The 17,546-nt window shown below is 39.2% G+C and overlaps 1 protein-coding gene across 1 annotated transcript in view; it reads right to left on the reverse strand.

Annotated features, from left to right (window-relative positions):
* GNAI1 (G protein subunit alpha i1) overlaps window positions 1-17,546 on the reverse strand; it is an 89,263-nt gene that overhangs the window by 35,256 nt on the left and 36,461 nt on the right. The gene's annotated exons all lie outside the window — the stretch shown is intronic.

Consider the following 17,546-nt stretch of genomic DNA (forward strand, 5'->3'; position numbering starts at 1 on the left):
TACAGCAAAGTGAATCAGTTATACATACACATACATCCACTCTTTTTTAGATTCTTTTCCCATACAGGTCATTACAGAGTATTGAGTAGAGTTCCCTGTGCTATACAGTAGGCCCTTATTTATTTTATATATAGTAGTGTGTATATATCAATCACAATCTCCCAATCTACCCCCCACTTCCCCCAAGTTTGTTCCCAAGTTTGTTTTTTACATCTGTGATTGAATTTTTTTATATCAAAATGATCTTTATTGGTTTCCAAACATACAGAAAATTTCTTAAAAATAAGTCCCATCTGTTTATTACATCATAATTCTTAAACTCAGCTAAAAAAGAAAATGCTTTCATCGATGTTTTTATGTATTCCCTGAAGTATTAAAAAAAATTCTTTCTTCTATAACTTACACTGAAGCAGTATAAATAAATTTTACTCAAGATTTTGCTCCCCACTGGAAGATGTTTAACTGTCTGGCCAATTATCATAATTTGCCTCATGTGAAGTGGACAGCCCATTGGTGCCAAGAAACCACGAAAATTATTTTTAAATATTACGTTATAATAAAATAGCTATCTCACACATTATACAGTCAACCACCATTACTGAACAAGTGACACACAGCCGACATGCTTCGCTAACACTGGGGATGCAATGGGATGGCAGAAATGTCTCCCCCTATGTTTTTCTTTATTCCCTGTCATAAACCCATTCTCAAAACTCTCCTTCACTCTACATATTCATGACCTCCTCACAATTTGAGTCTCTAGAATTATGCCATCATAACACGAAAATATCACTAACCAAATGGCCCTTTATAAAAATTAGAGCCCTCTAGATACTGTGAACATCTGAGCACAGGACACAAAAGGAAGGTATGACAAGTCTATTGTTTGGCTTCATACTGTCTTTGGCCAGGGCTACAGATCATGGAGCTGTTATTACTGTCTGAGAGACAGGGCTCAGGATTTTCATTACCTAGGCCTCATAGTCCCATTTTTCCGGAGCCACTGCTACATGCTCTATGCTCCAGTGTCACTGAACTTACAGTACCGACAACACCTACTGCTGACGACGCCACCAATCTTCAAACATACTGTTCCTCCTGCCAAAGCGTAATTTGTTCTGCTTCCTAGAGCTACACTCATGATGCTGTATCAACCATCAAACCTACCTCCTTCCTCAGCCATTCCTGACCCACTCCCGCTGTGATCCCTGTTGCCTCTCCCTTTGAACATTTTCTACTTGAATCCTCAGCAGCTAACTTGTGCTAGACACACAATCAACCAGAAATGTACCCGAATGTATTTAAGCTATCTGTGAAGGATCAGTTAGATGGCAAACTTCTGGGCCTCATTCCCTTCTCCCCTTCCCCCTCCAGCTACACACATCCAAGTCATCAGAGGCATCAGAGAATAAGTCATAGTTGAACGGTCTATTTGAAAACCTGGGGGAAAAACTGCTTAAATTTTACTTGTGATTTGATATTCAAGAAATTTTCCCAAGATAGCTGCATATTAAGTAGAAAAGCAGGCGCTGAATAAACAATGAGGGCATTATTCATCTACAGACAGCCTTTGAATCTTGGCAGGGCATCTGCCAATACAAACAACTCCAAGATAAACAACCCATTATATATTAATCAACAACAATATACTTGGCTCTATGAAAAGCACAATCGTAGGCATTATGGCTCACACATTTCTCTAATTCAAGAGAAGTCCGCCCAAGTAACACACCCTCGGCAGTTTCCAGCAGGGCTATCTTCAAGGGGGCCCTCTGTGCTTCTCCGGCACGGCAAGTTGACTCAGCAGCAGCCGTGTTTTGCTGATAGGACATTTTAGATCCCAACATCCATTCACGGGGTGGTGATTCCACACGCACAGTGAGCTTCCATGAACAGCCACCCATGGCCCATTCTGTTAGTGAGACAACTCAGAGGTTCAGAGAGAGGCTCACATGATACAAGCTCGTGAGGTCTGAGAGCCATACAAGGGGAAAATCAGAAATAGCAAAGAATAAGATGGTTACCAGCTGAACTCTGTGTATGCTGATGAGAATTTTTCAATCTTAATGAGAAAAAAGCAAGTTTTCCTAATGTTAGACATTATCTTTAAATTCTAACTCACTTCCTATCTCATACAATAGTTGGTGACATGGGACACTGAGAAGCTTACTCCACAATGAGCATCTAGTCAATGGCTTGCGGTTCCAAAAAATCCTGAAATATGTTTAACATTAAAGAGTGGAGATGGCAGTGTTATTGGCTGGATTTCTACCTAATTTCTTTGCTAGTTAGACAAGGTACTCTCTGTGGACCAGATTTCCTAAAGACAGAAATACTGGGGAAAAAACTTTCATAATTTAGCAGTTTATATAATTACTTTTCAGTTCTTACTTCCATGCAGAGACTCCTAACAGGAAAATTAGAAATGCTGCACGGTTATGGTTCCAGCATTCTAAACACTGGTATTCTTTCCACACAGCGTACAGGAAAGAGTTAAAGGTCCTCTAGAAATCTCAGTCAGCACAGTCCTGTATGAGAGACTGACAGGAAGCAATATTGTAAAAAAAAACAACAAAACAAACAAACAAACAAAAAACCCCTCAGAGGTAGTGGAGGCAGGAGAAAGGAGAAAAGGGTAAATTTTCCTAGCAGTACTCGGCTGGGCAGCTATTGCTTTTCAGTTCAATCCACAGGCAAGATTAAAAGAGTGAGAGTACCCTTCTTTCAAGGAGAAACAAGGAATATGTAACACGGATCAGTCAGGAAAGATCAAAGCGTGGGACCGTTGCGGTCACAAAGCTGAGACGGTCAAGGTGGCCTGTAAAGTAACTGTTGACAAGCTGGTGGCTGTGAGATGAACGAGACTCTAGGGTAGCGGGAAGGGAGGATGTAGCTCCCCAGGGCGAGAGTGTGTGCAGTGTGGCCACAGCGGGCCAGGAACCATGAAGCCACTGAGGGGGATGCCCCAGACCTCTCTTAAAGGAGGAAGTGGCGGATGGAAAACTGCATCTCTGAGTAAATACTCAGCCCAGCAGGTGTGTGAAGTGGAGCCGGGCACCTGATAATGCACCACACAGATAATGGGAGGGCAAAGGACCATCACCACAGTAACGCGGGCAGGGCCTCGCCTGCGGCTCCGGGCTGCACACACAGGGCCGCTTATTAACGGGGCTTGGAAAAGCAAAATGTATCAAGTGCGGACATGGAGAAGGACGAGGGAGGGGAACGACTAAAAGCAAATCAAGGTCTAAGTAAAGTAACCCCTTGGCTAGATTATAACTCCTTGAACAGAATGATATGTTACCATTATAAAAATGATAATCAAACAGGGCTCACCCCTGATTTTTGTTGAGGGGCAGTCTAGAGAAATTTGGAATTTTAACTGCGGCGAGGTTTAAAAGAAAAAAGAAAACACCTCTGACCTCAGAAAACACATACTCCCCCCACCACAAGAATATTCTTTATCCAGCTTTGCTTGGGTTCACATTTATATCATTTATTTACTGGTTTCAGCTGCCTAACATCAAGGCTGCTCAGCATGAAAATGGTGATTCAGTCAAAGTCATCTTACCTGAATTCCTGACATCACTACTCCACTTTTAAAAACTCAACTTTTACGAACAATTAAACCACTTTTACATTCAATAAGACGAAATTACAATTCAGTTGAAACTGGAATACAACCAAATTTACAAGTGCATTTAAAGTCGCTTCTGCTTATCATAATGCTACTGTAAGATTAATAAGATCAAGGTCCTTATTTTTAAGATAGAAGCAAATAAAGAGGATGCAAGGGCAAATATTAATTAAAAATAAGAGGCTTAATTATCCCTCTTGAAAGTAAAGGAAAATTTCCCTCCCTTTTTCTTAGGACATTTACTTTAGAAAAATTTTAAATGTAAGTGCTTTCTCCTCTCTTTGAAATGTATATACAGTTGACCCTTGAACAACCTCGGTTTGAACTGCATGGGTCCACATATATGTGGATTTTTTTTTTTTTTCCCAATAAATTCATACAGCACTACGCAGTCTGAGGTTAGCTGAATCTGTGGCAGGTCCTGGAACCAATCCCCTGCAGATACCAAGGGACAACTGTATACCCTTTTGAAAACTAAACAGGCCTTTTTTGTCAGCTTTATGATCAAGAATGTCTTTCTCAAGGACCTGAGAACCATCTCTTTGAAAGGTAAACATCACAGGAGATAGCACCCCTATCTTCCAGTTTCTGCAGGTAGGTAGGAGTCTAACTTGGGTGGGTGTCTTGCTCCAAGTTGCAAAACTACCTCTTGTCATAAGATAAGTTTGTTTCTCTTCTGGATAAGGTCCATTAGCTAAAAGATGGTTACCTCAATTACCAGGTAAAGTTAGGATGAACTGTGGGTGACATAAGGTGTTGTAAAGCCTCTCATTTAGGGACTAGCTGTCCTTTATCTCGCAAACATGTACGTAACCGGTTGAATCAGCTTGGCTATGTTAAGTGGGTGGCACACCTTTCTGTCTTGCATCTCTTCATGGACTGCTTGTGATGCAATCCATTCAATAAAAAAATGGTTTCTTTCTCCACTACCTTTGTGAAGATGATTTCTGGGTTGGGAGAAGACTTTGTTTTTAATTATAATTCCCCAACATGGGTAACAGTCTAGAAATCTTTATTATTTAGCCGTGAGAAGCTCTGGACTTACATTTATATAAATATATATGTATTTATAGGCTATATCTGACACTCTGGGATATAAAAATAATGACTAAACAGCAGAATCTAGATTCCCCCAAATGATCCCCTTTCTCCAAATATTAACTCCCCATAAAATTACTCCCCGAGCCATTCATGTCTGAGATAGGGATCACACTATTACACTGCACAAGGATAATTACACACATAAGACTACTCTAGAATCCAGGTAGGACAAAAGAAAGGAGAATCGTGGGCAACACAGGAAGCTTTTTCCTGGCAGCCTAGTTAAAGAGACCACAGAAGTAACTAACTGAACTGAGGGGTCAATGTTTCTACGAGTCGAGTCTCGAGACTCACACGGTGAGGGTAAGGGAGGATAGAGGACTGGGGGCCACAAGTATACTCTTCGGGGTCTACAAGTTTGCTGCAAGAAATTTTAATTCAGTGTTTTTATTTGTATAACAAGAGTAATTTAAGAAATGCTGAGTCATCTGAATGCCTCTATCTAACTGAATTTCAGGATCTATATTTGAGTTTGTGTTTATAGGTCCTGAGATACTCAAGCAAGTGCCAAACATTGCACCTTGCTTGAGAATCTATCCACCCATCACTCTATCGGGTTTGGCTGTCAACCACTAGACCCCCTATCCAAAGAAAGGGCCATGTGTTTCCAGCAGGCCAATCCGAGTTGTGTTTGAGAGTAAAATTCCCTATGCTTATACATCTTATACAAACCATCAAATAGAACATTTTACAAATTAATATATGTAAACATATTTATATATAATATACATAAAATATACTAAAAACTTAACAAAATAATCACTTTGGATACACTGATTTTTTTTTTTTTTTCCTCCAAGAAAGGAATGAGATCTAGGTGCCAGAGATTTTCCCTGGCCTTTTATGTGAAAATTATCAAGAAAAAAAATCACAGCACTCAAAGCATAATGTGGAATCTGGCCCACAGAAGTCACTTTCCATGATCACATCATGGAAAACACCATTAAAGGATGGGGCCAAAACAGAGGGAAGCAGCACTGAGAGAAAACTAGGATAAGAGAAGCCAGACAGCAACCCTTGAGCCTTTAGATACAGCCATATTTAGGGAGTCATATTACAATTGACCATCCAGAGTGAAACACTGTTGAGAGTTAAAGGGGGCACAAGCATAAACTAGGACTGACCTGGGAAAAGGAGAAAATATATCACTCTAGTCAGAACTGAAGACGATTTCAATTTGATTTCCAAGCTATGAGTCAGTTATGAGTTTGCTTTCTGTCACATGGACCCGAAAAGAGTTTTGGACTGACCCTGTGCCAAACAGTATTGCTTTAATTATCTTTAGCTAATGAAGGAAAAACAAAGGAGGTTAATGATGCATTTGCAGCAAGTAAAGGTCAAATGATAATTACTGCCTGCTTTACAAAAGAAAGTTACAGAAGTTCAGACGGAGAAAAGATGTGGGAAAATCAGTCATTATATCGCCCACTGTAGAAGAGGGATGCCTTAATCCAAGAGTCATACTGTAAGTACAATTTATTGACTTATATTGGGTTGGCCAAAAAGTTCGTTCGGGTTTTTCTGTAACGTTACAGAAAAACCCGAACGAACTTTTTGGCCAACCCAACCATCATTATTTGTCTTACTAAATTCATATTAACTTTACTTTTTAAATGTTCATATACATTATGTTATAAAATTGTTTGGTTTTATAGTTCATAGAAGACCTATAAAGCATACGGAACTTTGTTCCCAATGACAGTTACACACTTTTGTGAAAATAATTTAGAACTACACAGTGGGGAAAGGTTTTCCTTTATCAGGGGGCCATACACTGCACTGTCTAAAACTCAAGTCTAACTGCTCTCGTGTTTTTGCTCAGCGGTTTACTATTAAGGACCAGTAAATAATTAACATATACAAACTCTCAACTTTTCCTACGTTGCCCTACAATTCTCCATGGGTCTCTCTCACATTTCTGAACATATGTGAGCAGAGGCACCGACTGCCTTTATTCTCAACCATCTTTTCAAAGATGTTTATATAGAGAATAGTCTTGGAAAACAAGAGATAATGCTTCCCTCTGGAACAGAGAGCAGGTCTGTCTGTCGTCTAGCATTATAAAGATAACGTGCTCCAGGACAAAGATCAGGCGGGCTTACTGCACATTATGAAAAAAATACTGGGGATCCCTAACTTAAGGGCTCCTCTACTGCAACATAACCCATTGCTTGTGCAGCCATGGCTCTCTTCGTGTTGCCCTTAGGGAACTGGGGCTGGGTAAATCGCCATAAAGGCTGATACTCCGGCAACTGCAATTGCTGTAATAAGTCATTTTTGTCTCTGAACCAGGACTCTCATGTCTTCTGCCAGCAACCATGAAACTGGGGTGGGAATTCTCCAGCAGTCCAGTGGTTAGGACCCCATGCTCTCGCTGCCATGGGCCCGGGTTCGATCCCTGGTTGGGGAACTAAGATCCTGCGAGCTGCGTCGTGTGCCCCCCTTCCCCCTCCCCAAAAAAAGGAAAAAAGAAACTGGGGTAAGCTAACTTGTTAGCTTGTAAGTAGGGTAAAGTCTCAGGTACTGAATAATTCTTGACATGCTCTTCTGCTTAATTTTTAATTAATTCCCAAATCTGACAACTAAGGACGCTTCCAGCCATGATCTCTACACCTGTACTACTTATCCTTCCTCAAATGGCAGCTTAATCAGGTTTGTCCAATAAACCCAAAGAAACAGCTAGAACAGTGGTTCTCAAAGCATGATCTAAGGACCAGTAGTATCAGCAACACTTAAGAAATGTACATTCTCAGGTCCCACCCAGAACTTACTGACTCAAACTCGGGCAGTGGGGCCCAGCAGTCTGTGTTATAACAGTCCCTCCCAGGGGTTCTGAGAACCAGGGAGGCAGAAGAAAGGTCTCCTCCTTTCTTCTTGATTGCAATCAGAATTATTATAGTGATTAAGTTGCTGACGAGCTATAACAAACTATTATTTTTATGAAATATTTATATTTCCCTCCTCCCCCTGAAAGTGAGACAAGTAATACTGTTTTACATTTCTGCAAATAGCTTATTAAAAGACAGCTTAACTCTCCTATCTATGTCTGCATTTAATAGGATACAATGTATTACTTTGGTTGAATGAAGAAAATCCATTTTCACATAATAATGTAGTTAGAAAATGAAAGAGCATTTTAATAGCATTTGCAGATAATTGTGGATAGTCTTCTTTGATTCTATACCAAACTTTGAAAAGGGTAGCTTAAAGTTTGGTTATAATGGATTTCTGTGAACTTTTCATACTTTGGTAGCTTAAAATCCACTGGTCTATCTTGTACTTGGAATGCATCCCTTACCCATGTCTGATTTGGAAATTAGTTCACTGACTTATGCAGAACTGAATGTTGACATATTTTCAATATTTAAAAAAAAAGAGCATTTATTTTTAAATTGCCTATTTAATATTATACATAATTTCACCAGAAAAAGCTTTAGGTCATGAGATGTTATCAAGCTCCCAGTGGTAGGGACATGGTTTTTAAATTTCCTTTTTCTTTTTTTTGGCTTGAAAGCTCAAATTTTATTATTGGCAACAAATACTGTTTGCTGTTTTCCTTGAAGTGACAACCGACTAACTGCCAAATCCCCAAGTCGGATTAACCATAGTTTTCTATCAGTCTTTCTTTCAAGTGAAAATGGAATGGTATTCCAGGAAAAGAGCAACTAGTTCAATTCACAACTCAATCAATCACACAGCTGCTCTTCCTCAAGACAACCAACGTGCTCTGGCATATGCAAAAGTAGTTTGGGAGTACTTCCCATTTGGTCACACAGAATATTAAAGACATATGTACTTAATGGTCAAGATTTAATAAAAATAATCATGCTTATGACTTCAGCATTTTTTAAATCACAAGTGCATAGTAGTGAAGAACACAATGACTACTGGTACAATCTCATGCTACTGACATGATTCAGCAGTTTGACCATTATTACTTTGGTACCATTAGAGCAAACAACACAATAGAAAAGGCAAACAACATCTTAGTATTACTACGAAAATGGTCTCAGGGCCCCCAGAGTCCACAGATCCCTCCTAAAACCAGATTTAATGTCCTTCTCACCCACTGGACTATGAGCCGCCATGAGGGAAGAGAGCCCCTGGTTTCTGTCACCATGATATCCCCAAAGCTAACTCCCATGGCAGGAGCACAAGACACTTATTCACCAGCTGGATGACAGGAAGAGAGGGAGGAGAGCGGGAGAGGAGGGGAATATACAACAGGAAGAAAGCGTAAGAAAATGTAACTGAATATGTATATGAATTGTGGAAAGGGAGAATTCTGTTAGAAGACCAGAAGAAACAAAGAAGTGGGTGGAAGCTTGTGAATTCCCCTTAAAAACAGGTTCTCACACACACACACAAAACAAACAAACCCAACAACAACAACAAAAAAAACAGATTCTCTCCTTCTATTGTAATAAGAGTAGTGGCTTGGAACATGGCAGCTAGAGACTACATTGCTTATCTTTCCTTGCTGCTAGGTGTAGCCACTTCACCCCATTTCTCACCAAATCACGATGTGTATAAAAGGAAAATGCAGCCTTGGACTCTCTGTCTCCTGTTCCTACGTATGAGCCAGAAAATGGGTGTCCCTGTGGTCTTGTTCCAACCATGTGAATTAAGACAATGTCCAAGGGACGGTAGAGCAATGAGAAGGCAGGAACTCAGCAGGTCCCTGAATAGTCATGTGAGGCAGAGCACCCCAGCTCTAGTTAACCTTAGATCCGTTACACAAGAGAAATAAACACCTATCTTCTTTAGGCCATAGTCAGGTTAGGTTTCTCTGATACAGAGCTAGGCCTTCATGCTGACAATTTTTTAAAAGGTGGTCTAGATTTAAATATACAAGCAAATATAAAACAAACTAAAAAGTCCCCAAACCTACAAATGTTTTTAAAAATTACCATAAAGTAGACAGGCAAACTAAAGAATAGGGAAAACTATCAGTAATTAATGAGTATCAAAATGTAATTTTTTTTTTCCAGTGCACAGCAAAGTGATTCACTTGTGTGTGTGTGTGTGTGTATGTATTCTTTCTCAGATTCTTTTCCATTATAGGTTATTACAAGATATTGAATATAGTTCCCTGTGCTATACAATAGGCCCTTGTTTATTTTATATATAGTAGTGTGCATATGTTAATCCCAAACTCCTAATTTATCTTCTCCCCTTCCCCACTATCCCCTTTGGTAACCATAAGTGTATTTTCTATGTCTGTGGGTCTATTTCTGTTTTGTAAATAAGTTCATTTATATCGCTTTTTAGATTACGTATGTGATAACATATGATACCTGTCTTTCTCTATCTGACTTACTTCACTTAACATGATAATCTCTAGGTCCATCCATGTTGCTATATATATATATACACCACATCTTCTTTATCCATTCATCCGTCAATGGACACTTAGGTTGCTTCCATGTCTTGGCCATTGTAAACAGTGCTGCTGTGAACATTGGGGTGCATGCATCTTTTAGAATTAGAGTTTTCTCCAGATATATGACCAGGAGCAAGATTGCTGGATCATATAGAAGCTCTATTCTTAGTTTTTTAAGGAGCCTCCATACTGTTTCCATAGTGGCAGCACCAATTTACATTCCCACCAACAGTGTAGAAGGGTTCCTTTTTCTCCAACCCTCTCCAGCATTTACTGTTTGTAGACTTTTTAATGATGCCTATTCTGACTGGTGTGTAGCTGTCCAGTTTTCCCAGCACAACTTATTGAAGAGACTGCCTTTTCTCCATTGTATACTTGCCTCCTTTATCATAGATTAATTGACCATAAGTGCATGGGTTTATTTCTGGGCTTTCTATCCTGTTCCACTGATCTGTATGTCTGTTTTTATGCCAGAACCATACTGTTTTGATTACTGTAGCTTTACAGTATAGTCTGATACAAAAACAGAACCCATATATATGCTGCCTACAAGAGAACCATTTCAGTTCTAGAGACACATACAGACTGAAAGGGAGGGGATGGAAAAAGGTATTTCACACACATGGAAATCAAAAGAAAGCTGGAGTAGCAATATTTATATCATAAAAAATAAACTTTAAAATAAAGCCTGTCACAAGAGATGAAAAAGGACACTCCATAATGATCAAGGGATCAATTCAAGAAGATGATATAACAATTGTAAATATATACGCACCCAACATAGGTGCACCTCAATATATAAGGCAAATGCTAACAGCCATAAAAGGAGAAATCAACAGTAACACAATAGTGGGAGACTTTTACACCGCACTTACATCAATTGATAGATCATCCAGACAGAAAATCGATAAGGAAACACAGACCTTAAATGACACATTAGACCAGATGAACTTTATTGATATTTATACAGCATTCCATCCAAAAGCAACAGAATATACATTCTTCTCAAGTGCACATGGAGCATTCTTCAAGACAGATCACATGCTGAGCCACGAAGTGAGCACCACAAAGTGAACATCAGTAAATTTAAGAAAACTGAAATCATATCAAGCATCTTTTCCAACCACAGTGCTATGATATTAGAAATCAATTGCAAGAAAAAAACTGTAAAAAACACAAACACATGGAAGCTAAACAATATGCTACTTAACAACCAATGGATCACTGAAGAAATCAAAGAGGAAATTTAAAAATACCTAGAAACAAATGAAAACAAAAACATGACAGTCCAAAACCTAGGGGATGCAGCAAAAGCCATTCTAAAAGGGGTGTTTACAGGGATACAAGCTTACCTCAGAAAACAAGAAGAATGTCAAATAAACGACCTAACCTTACACATAAAGCAACTAGAAAAAGAAGAATAAACAAACTGTGAAATTAATAGAAATGATAAAGATCAGAGCAGAAATAAATGAAATAGATAAAGAAAAAAATAGAAAAGATCAATGAACCTAAAAGCTTGTTCTTTGAAACGATAAACAAAATTGATAAACCTGTAGCCAGACTCACGAAAAACAAAGAGAGAGGGCCCAAAGCAATAAAGTTAGAAATGAAAAAGGAGAATTTACAACGGACATCGCAGAAATACAAAGCATCATAAGAGACTACTACAGCAATAAAATGGACAACCTGGAAGAAACAAATTCTTAGAAAGGTACAATCTCCTAAGACTGAACCCAGAAGAAATAGAAAGTATGAACAGACCAATCACAAGTACTGAAATTGAAACTGTGATTTAAAAACTCCACACAAACAAAACTCCAGGACCAGATGGCTTCACAGGCGAATTCTATCAAACATTTAGAGAAGAGTTAACACCCATCTTTCTGAAACTGTTCCAAAAAATTGCAGAGGAAAGAAAACTCCCAAACTCATTCTATGAGGCCACCATCATCCTGATACCAAAACCACACAAAGATACCACAAAAAAAGAAAATGTATATTTTTAAAATTCATAATGAATTAACATTAACTGACAAGAAAAACACCAATACTCTAAATAACAAAGACATAAACACAATTCATAGAGGAAAAACAGATACAGTAATTTTAAACTGTATATAGATATATATATCTTCATACTAAAAAAAGTACCTTGAAAGAAATACACTGAAAAGTGTTTGTATCTGACTAATGCAATTTTATGCCTCAAACATTTGTGTAATTCCAAATTTTTAAACTGTAAGACTGAATCAAAATTATACAATTTATTTATAAAAATTTGGTCATATCTCTCCAATGATTAAAGTTGAATAAGATCATCTTCTTTAATCTCGTTTGTTTCAACCCACGTTCCCATCTCATCACTCATGCACATAAATCTCACATTCTGATCACAGCAAATTACTTTTACTTCCAAAGTTTCACGATCATCCCCGCCTCCATTCCTCCCCCATACTTTCTCCCAAGTGGAGCCCTTATCAACATCGGCACTACAAGGGACCACACCATGTTCAGGCAGGGAGCATCTGGGATTGAATTTTCCCAACCAAGGCACGTCCAGTTCTCAGGGACAGTGAAAACTGAGCAGACAGACACCAGGCCTGCTCCATGGCCCAGTATGGCAGGCGGGAAAACCACCCAGCCCGCAGCCATACAGAGACTCAGGTGAGAGATTCCGAGGCCTGCACTTTGAGGCAGCTCAAGCAGGCAGGCTCTAAGCAGGCCATGAGTTACAGCACCAGAGACTTCAACTGTGATACCAGGAGCACCTAGGTGAGAGCCATTACCTCCACCATCAGAGGAGGAAGAGGGCATTACATCTAAGGGACTAGACCCTGTTCCCGCTGCAATGAGCTCAAGAAAGTCACTCTTCCCTCCCTTCCCACTCACAGTCCCCCACAGCAATTAGGGAGAACAGCAGGAAGGAAGGATGACAAGGGATGAAACATTTTTATCTGAACACTACATAAGTAGACTGTTTAAGTAATCAGATTGGACCAAGGCTTAAGCAACATTGAACATTTTGTAATTTTCCCTGCTAATCAGCAGGAAGTAAATTGATTTTAGGCTAAATAAAAATTAAAATAGTGTGAATCAACTCTTGTAACCCTCACTATTAATATACAGGCAATGATTTTTAAGCATATTTTTAAAAAGACAAGGATATTACACTTTCCCCTATCAAACATCCCAAATTTTACACACTATCTCCATAGCCTGTTCAGAGGAATTATTAAACCAGACTTGGAGGACCACATGTCTCATATCTGATGTGAGCTGACATCATCCTTTCACCACTTTGAACACTTCCCTTCAGTACGTAATCTGATGCACATTCCCTTTTCTACTTTCACCAACTCAGAATAAATAAGTTCCGTGTGGTGCCAAGCTTTTGGCAAGTATACATGTACCTTAAAGTTTTAGTCAGGATTCTGGTTCAGGCAGTGGAAGTGGTTTAAACACGAGAGAAAGAATTCCATCGTTCTTTCACAAAGCAGTCCAGGGCTTGCGGTCAGCTCGATACTGTGAGAGACCCAAGCACCTTCTATCTTATTGCTCTGCCACCTTCATGACACGGCTTCCGACTCAGGTTAGGTATATCTGTTCAGGATCCCACCGGCACGTGAACTTGCCGTCAGTGGGAGGGGCAACAAGTAGAGGAAGTGAGGGAATGTGCTTTCTCTTTGAGGGGACAACCCAAAAGTTGTAACTCATTTCTCCTCATATCCCCGTGACCAGAACCCAGCTTCCTGGCTTCACATGGCCACCAGGATAGCTGGGAAATACAGTCACTAGCTGTGTAACTATGTGTCTAGAAAATAGATATGCAGGGACCGTGCATACTGGGGAATAACCGGAAATCTCTGCTTAGCTAGCCCATAAGCGTATTCTTTTCTTTCTTGTGTCATCTGTTCCACCTTTAAGTTAAAAAAAAAGCAAAAACTTTTAAAATGAAACATTATGCCAGTCAATATATACAAAATGAAAGAGTTGGGTTTGTGTTTTGTTTTTTATTTGTTTTGGTTTCCTCTTGAAAACTAAGTTGGATGCCTTGAAAAAATGTAATAAAGCAAGCAAGCTATTTAAAAAGGCCACTGAATTAGATAAGTGTGAGAAATTGTCCAACAGAGACAAGCAAAAAAATTAAATCTAAAAGGATTCTTCATTCATATTCCTTTGCAAGTATCTTTAATTGAAAAAAACAAACTGGACATAAGGGGTTCATTTTGGATATGCAAAAAAGACAACTGTGAACTATAGTCAGTGATTCATACTCCCCCCAAAAAGGCCATGATCGTACATCAAAAGATTGCTGAATAGCATTATACCTATGTTTTCAACTAAAACAAAATATTCAAGTTATATTTGCAAAAGTTTTTTTTTCAGGGTTTCCCCTTAAGACAGGTAAATTCTGATCCCATCAGCACAGAGAATTTCTACGAAGGAAACTTCCCCCTGCATATCAACATATTCAGAACTTAATTACCTTTATCTCCCAATTTTTATACTCCTCCCACAACTATTTTTCTAAAATGTTTAAATTTGTATCAACTGTTTAACCAAAAACTTCTGAGCATGGCATTGCAAGGATGCTAGGATTTGGGCCCACATGCCTTTTAGCCTCACGTCTTCTATACTATACACCTCCAATCATTCTCTAGCCATGTAAGTCTTCAAAATAATCTATCTAACCTATACAGCCAGAACTCTAGCATCTATGCGTCAAGGATTCTGCTAGGCAATCAAGTCAAAGTTGAATAAATCATGGGTCCTGACTCTAGAAAGTTGTATCCAGAATCAAAAGAGATAGTCAAGAAAATGAACAATTTCAATATACTTTCTTTCATTCAAAACATATGAAGTACCCACGTGATGGCAGGCACAACTCAGGGCATCGAGGGCAGAGTGAGTGGGAGTAAGAGCTGTGGCCCCCATCTCATGGGGGGAGGAAAAGGTGGCAGGAAACACTTCAGATCTTGTGGCGAGGAAAGGCTACTTAGAGGGGGTGACTGATACATGCAGATCTTTTACTTAAAATATCAACACCTGCTACTAATATCTCTCAACAAATTGATGTATCCAGTAAGTCAGTGGAAGAGCTCAATTAATGAAAGGAAGAAAATGACAGTAAAAGGTTACAGAAAAGTTAGTACAAACAAAACGTGTACAAGTATGTAATTCCAAAGTATAAGAACTACAGCCCTAATATACTTTCCACTGGTCCAATAATATCTAAAATACCCTCTTTAACCACTCTCCTAGGAAGGACACTAATAGGATTATGTCCAGAGAGGAGGTGTAGAGGACTATAAACTCCTTCATTTGAGCAAAGGCTGATGGAGGGAGGAATGTTTAGAAAAACACCAGGAGACAACAGGATGTCTGATAAACAGCTGAAGAGCCCTCTCATGGGAAGAGAAGTTATACTGTGTGACACTCAAGAAGGCTGAATTAAGATCAATAACAAATTACACAGAAGCAAACCTGTCTCAGTAAAAGGAATGACCTATTAATAAAATGATGCCAGAATCTATAAAAACACATCATCTGTCAACAGGATTATTATTCCCCCCAGTTCTTTATAGCAGGAGGCATATATATATATGTGTGTATGTATATATATATATATATATATATATATATATATATATATATAATATAAAATTTTGTTAGATGTCATTTTACATCAAGATATAAGTTAAAAAGAGGGGACTTCCCTGGTGGTGCAGTGGTTGAGAATCTGCCTGCCAATGCAGGGGACACGGGTTTGAGCCCTGGTCTGGGAAGATCCCACATGCCGCGGATCAGCTAGGCCCGTGAGCCACAACTACTGAGCCTGCGCGTCTGGAGCCTGTGCTCCGCAACAAGAGAGGCCGCGATAGTGAGAGGCCCGCGCACCGCGATGAAGAGTGGCCCCCGCTCGCCGCAACTAGAGAAAGCCCTCGCACAGAAACGAAGACCCAACACAGCCATAAATAAATAAATAAATAAATAAATAAATAAATAAATAAATAATAAAAATTTAAAAAAAGAAAAAGAAATGGTGCAACTCCCCATTTCCCACAGTTAAAATTATTGTACACTTAACAGTTTGTTAAGAGGGTAGATCTCATTTAAGGTATTCTTACCACAATAAAAGGGGGTGTGTGTGTGGAAAGAATGGGGCAATACAGAACTCTGTATTACACTACTGGAAATCTTTAAAATTACTTGCACCACCTTGATTTATGCAGTCGTGTTTGAACTGTAGGTTTCATACAAACAACAATAATAAAAGACTATGTTGAATTCATACATTCTGGCCATAGCCAGTTTCTGTATGGGGTCAAAGTCCCATGGAGATGAATAAAAGAAAAGCCTTCACTGCTTTTTCTCATCAGCTCTCTCCACCAAACAAGAGTGAGTCTAAAAACTATCAAATGATGGGGCAGCTTTAACTAAATACCCCACTCCATGCAAATTGACACACAGAACCCTAAAGTTCATAAGTAATAGAAAAAAGTCTTCAGTAAATATCCAATAAATTAATTTTTGCAAGGAAATAAGGAAATATTTTTAAGTAAAAATGAGAATAAACAATGCATCAAATCCCTCATGACTGGCTAGGACATAAAATAGGTTGGCAAGTATTGGCACACTAATCAGAAAAGATTTATTTAAGCAAAGAGGCTTTACATCACTTAAAAATTTAGTCTGGTTATCTGTAAGAGAAGGAATTACTTGATGCTAATTTGAGAACCCTTTAGTTTCTAGTTGAACCGGTTGCTCTAGGACTATGGAACCAGAAACAGTAAACTTCTTAAATGCCGACTGGGTTTTCTTTTCAAATTGTCTTTATTATAGCCGTATTACACTTACTATAAGATGTGCTAACTTCTGTATGTTAAATGTGAAACACGTGTATAACTAATGAAATACATGTCTTGATTCATCCTCTCTAATGGATGTAAATGCCAGATTAGGGCTTCCATTAGGGATTTAGTATACTTAAATTTTAAGAGTTAAGTAAGAGTTAATAAACATGAAAAGATACTACTGATACATCAGTAGTCATCAGGGAAATGCAAATCAAAACCACAACAGGATACTACTTCACACCAGGATGCCTGCCATATAGCACAGCGGCCCCCAACCTTTACGGCACCAGGGACCGGTATCGTGGAAGACAATTTTTCCACGGACGGGGGGAGGGGGTTCAGGCGGTAATGCGAGCAATGGGGGTGGGGGGATGGCTCAGGCAGTAATGTGATCGATGTGGAGCAGCAGATGAAGCTTTGCTTGCCCACCGCTCACCTCCTGTGCTGCCCAGTTCCTAACAGGCTGCGGACCGGCACCAGTCCATGACTCGGGGGTTGGGGACCCCTGACATAGTGGGTACCAGGATGGCTAGAATCTAAAGGTCAGATAATAACAAGTGTTGGT

The sequence above is a fragment of the Balaenoptera musculus genome, chromosome 9 (assembly GCF_009873245.2).
Source record: "Balaenoptera musculus isolate JJ_BM4_2016_0621 chromosome 9, mBalMus1.pri.v3, whole genome shotgun sequence".
Taxonomy (NCBI): Eukaryota; Metazoa; Chordata; class Mammalia; order Artiodactyla; family Balaenopteridae; genus Balaenoptera; species Balaenoptera musculus.